The sequence below is a fragment of the Triticum dicoccoides genome, chromosome 3A (genome assembly GCF_002162155.2).
Source record: "Triticum dicoccoides isolate Atlit2015 ecotype Zavitan chromosome 3A, WEW_v2.0, whole genome shotgun sequence".
Lineage (NCBI taxonomy): Eukaryota > Viridiplantae > Streptophyta > Magnoliopsida > Poales > Poaceae > Triticum > Triticum dicoccoides.
Window position 1 is genome coordinate 236,825,528 of NC_041384.1, and position 4,962 is coordinate 236,830,489.

The 4,962-nt window shown below is 43.7% G+C and overlaps 1 pseudogene; it reads left to right on the plus strand.

Annotated features, from left to right (window-relative positions):
- Positions 1 to 2,702: 2,702 nt before the first annotated feature.
- Positions 2,703 to 3,330, plus strand: LOC119272191 (annotated as a pseudogene).
- The last annotated feature ends 1,632 nt before the right edge of the window (positions 3,331 to 4,962 follow it).

The window sequence follows — 4,962 nt, forward strand, 5'->3', positions numbered from 1 at the left end:
GAGAGAGGGTTGAGCTTCATCGGTTAGTGTGCACCCAACGTTGAGGTTTCTTTCCCGTCCTACAAATTGAAACCGTTCTAGCTTGATACTGCGATATCGTCAAATCATCCAACGGAGCATGGAAACCATTTCGGTGGCGGTAATGGCCTCCAGTAGTTTTCTATGGAACCATACCACTATGGTCATCTATATGATTAGACCGTGCCGCTTCACTAGACTTTCCTGAACCATCCATTTGATCCCCATGGTCGTGACACCACTTTCTAAACAAAAGTTTCCAAAATCCAATGCAGAACCAAGCAGTAAGAAAAATTCATCATGGTAATTATTAGTAGAAAACCAAAGTGGAACGGAGAGAACGGAGAGTCAGTTACAATGAAAAAATTGTTGGGGAATCATGTTGAAAGAACAACATTTTGTGTCATAAATATCGTATATAGAGATTTTTCATGTATCGACGCTTTTGATCCAATTATGAATGTACGTTGTACTGGACTTGCACGCCTAGTTACGCAGAAGTGCAAGCACAGAAGCGGATGACCAGACCTTACCAACATACTCAAAAAAGTACTCTATACTGGGGTCTGTGCTCTTGACAAGCAGTGTTTCCAGTCTAGCTGTGTCAAATCGGGTGTGAAGTGTCCTTCTAGGTTCTGGCTGGTAGAGCAGAGGACTAAAAATCCTCTTTAGTTCCACACATGGGACTCTAAATCCCAATTGCGCTAGCTCTGTGGTTCGATTCCACAACAGAATGAACAATGAATGAATGTGGGCAGTCAACAAGGTAAGCCTGTGCCCAGGAAAGAAAGGACAAGGGAGGGATCGAGAGAAGCTTTCACAGTGGAAAATGAAAAAAAGCATATCGTTCTTAGAAATTGTGGAATTTGACTCAGTTAGAGCTATGGTTTAGCATCAAGACGGAAGTTTTGTAAAAGCAACAGGAAGAATTGCTCAGATACTCGTGAGCGTATATAACTTGGGTCGTGTTATAAATGCTCTGGCTAAACCTATTGATGGGAGAGGCGAAATTGTAGCTTCCGAATCTCGCTTAATTGAATCTCCTGCTCCAAGTAGAATTTCCAGGCGTTTCGTATACGAATCTCTTCAAACAGGGCTTATTGCTATCGATTCGATGATCCCTATAGGGCGCGGTCAGCGAGAGTTCATTATTGGGGACAGACAGATTGGCAAAACAGCAGTAGCCACAGATACAATTCTCAAGAAAAAAGGGCAAGATGTAAGAAGAACGAGAGCGAGCCTTCACGAAAGAAAATGCAAGTGAAAGAGAATTGTCAAAATTTCCTAAAAGCGGTGGTTCTTTTCTTTATGGGTCGGGTAGATCCATATGTTCTGAGGGGGAGACGAGGTGTAGCGCAGTCTGGTCAATGCATCTATTTTGGGTACAAAGGGCCATAGGTTCAAATCCTGTCACCTTGATGTGGTATTCACACAATGGGGCCGAAGTGCAAAGCCCCATAGCCTATCCACGGTCGGGAAGGCAGGCGAAAAGCGCGCACAAAAGAAAAATAAAGCTAAAAAGCTTATTTTGCAATCCATTATCTTTGGTATTCTTCTATATTTAGATCATATTATATAGCTATTTCACAGGTTTTATTTACATACCTCAGTCATGTTATTTGTCTAGCCTTCAATCAGAATAGCCTCTCCACCGGTTCTGAAGATTCTTTCAGCATCAATGTGCTTTTGGAATCTTCCTATGAAACAAATAACATTCTGGAACAGTTTAGGACAGAACAGGCCTCAGTAGAAAGCGAGCTTTTTTCGCGTATAGCCACCTTGAAGCCCAATTAGCGCACGGGCTGCCCCCTCAACTCAACCCTGACGAGTATGCAAACTTGGTCAGGGAGCATTCAGACGGTGCAGTTAGTATTGACCACTACGGCCAAGTCCATAATTCACAAATTGATGAAGTCCACATAATGGAGCTCAAAAGCCGATTACCAAATCTACATTTTTAGCATCTTGAAACCGCACATAAGAAATATTATGAATGAATCACCTTACAATAACATACGAGAGACAGCTTTCTATTTTGTCGAACAACAAGTCAAACCCAATGAACAATTCCATTCAAAGGAATGTTCTAGAGTTTTTTCCACTATATTCGCGATATTTAACAAAATGGAATAAATTCTTCACGATTTCTAGAGTTCCGGGATTAGTTCACTGATATCGATTTTCGCCTAAGCACGACCTCTAGGTTAGTTCAAAGTGTAATACAACGAACTATCGATACACCGAAAACGAGTCAAGATGGATACATAAAATGGAGACATCGTGGATTACCCAAATTGGGATGACGATAGGACATTTCACTTTCTTTCACAATATTTCTGATCATGACTCAACCACTAGGAAAGTGGATTGCTTACTCTCAGCCACGTTTTCGCTTATGCTTAGTCAAGTGAGGATTCCATTCGGAGTAACATAGCAGGAGCACCATATTCAAAACTTCTCGGGATCCGGAGTTTTTCGATGAAAGGTCACATCCTTCAATATCATGATTGGGTCAACCAGGCCAGATCATAAGTGAAATAGTTTGATCGGGTCGACCAGGTCAGGCCCGATCATGAGTGAATAGAAAATCGAAAACGTACATAGCTGTTCCGGCGGAAATACTTTGTTTAATTCTACCACTTCTACTAGGAGTAGCCTTTTTAGTGCTAGTTGAACGTAAAGTAATGGCTTTTGTGCAACATCGAAAGGGTGATCATTCAGATTGTTACAACCTCTAGAAGATGGTCTGAAATTGATTCTAAAAGAACCTATTTCACCAAGTAGTGCTAATTTCTCCCTTTTTAGAATGGCTCCAGTGGCTACATTTATGTTAAGTCTGGTCGCTTGGGCCGTTGTACCTTTTGATTATGGTATGGTATTGTCAGATCCGAACATGGGGCTACTTTATTTGTTTGCCATATCTTCGCTAGGTGTTCATGGAATAATTATAGCAGGTTGGTCTAGTAAGACGGGGGCGACCGTTCGGTCGCCTATGATATATGGACCAATTGGGCCAAAATGGGTTTGTGCCGCAGGTGTTGAACGATCTACCCTACACAGGTGTGGGCTTACAGGGCTAGGGCTCATAAACCCTTTCTTTCATTCATCAAGGGGTCGGTCACTTTTTTGGGCCGGGATCGAGAAGTGGAAGTCATAAAAAAGAGATGTTTCTCTTCGCACCTCATATCAAGAGGAAAGGTAGCTTGTCAAGCTGGTCTCACTATTGGAAATTCTAGCTTTCTTTTTTTTCACCAGCTCTTCTTCTTTGTCAACGCTACTAAGGACCTGACGGTTCGCCTACTTGATGGATGAAAGAACATGAGAAAGGGTTCTAAAATAAAAGGCTAGAAAGTCTACTACAGTACAGTCAAAGTCAGCGGCTGAGTTTGCCTAGCCTCGCCTACTCATTTTTGTAGGCGAGCGAGTTAGCGAAGAGGCTTAGGGATAAGAGAGTGTTGGTGCATATGTAGCCTTCATTCTACTACGCTACACAAAGTCACTTAGCTCGACGTTAATTAAGAGAGTAAAGGAGGAATACCCTACATAGAAGAACCACAGTTCGCTTACAAAGGTATAACCTTTAGCTCCCCGGGGCTAAGCTGCTTCGCACCACTGATGGTTAATTAAGATTTCATTTCAAAGGCGCTACTTTGTTTCGCAAGCCTTTGTCATTGTTAGTCAACTAAGGTTGGCCCTCGGCCCCCTGCGAATCCGTAAATCAGAGAGCATGCCGCAAAAAAAAGATGGTCCCCTATGCATTTCATTCTTTTCGGACGCAAAGAATTAAAGTACCTGACCCCCCATCATGGTGAACCTATCCTTGTGATCGGGATGAGGTAGATGCCTCCCAGCCGGGGGGCGGATCGAATTGGAGTTTCCTTAGGTAGCCACCGACCTACAGTTCTCCTTAAACTTCTGTGCTTGGTGGAAAAGAAGCGAACAAAGGTACGCTCGCTTGATGTCTTGTTCTCTGCCGCGGACTGGGATCGCTCACCAGCTAGGCCCTCTAGAAAAAAGTTGGAGCAACATTGTATGAGAACATATTACCCATCTTCGGGACAAGGGGCGGAACAACCTCTCGATCTACTTACTGCAGCCCAGGACGGGCGTCGTCGTCTAGGCGTGACTTCTTGTTTTGATCTCCCCTACGCCTAGGACGTTGTCTGGGCCAAGAGCCATAGTTAGTTGATGTTTCCATTTGGTTCTTCTTTCTCGTTGTTGATACCGGCAAGACCCAGCTAGATGATGATGTCTGCTGGTTGGTAGTGAGAGGACTCTTAGTACCCGCAAAAAAAGGGCGCTGGTGAAAAAAACAATCATTTGATTTAGTTTCTTGCCCTCCCTTAGCAGCGGGAAAGGAGTCTATCTATCTGCCTAGCTTTGGTAGATTTCCCCCAACGCAATTCAAAAACGGAACATAGAATTGAAGAATCAGTTCTTCATTCCAATCGTAGATGTCAGAGCAAAAGTTTAGCAGTCCAGCGTCATGAAGAACACTGAGGACTGGTGCGAAGCACGACAGAGATTCCATATCCATGTGAGGAATATGCTCATGGTAGAAGATGTTCTCCTTGTTGAACAACACTGAGGAATAGAAATTGGCTTGACTAGCAGTCCAGAAACGCCTCTTCCTAATGCGAGCAGAGTTATATGGGTTGTAATCTTCGAAGAATACGTGCTCGCCGAAGAAATCATCAGCCTTGAACTTTTGCTTGCGTGAGAATGGGTCCTTTGGCTTCGGCAGAGGAGTGTCAGTGAGTTGCATCACGACCTCAGGAATCTCAATCGCAGGTTCTTCAGGCTGAGGAATTTCTGGTGCCTCCTCAGTGACAGTCTGCGTCGTTGGTTGTTCAGCAGCAGCAATTTCTTCAGCGCTAGTGGCTAGAATTTCCTCATGGACAGTTGCAGTGAGATGAGTTTCTTCAGAGCCCATATGTACAGTTT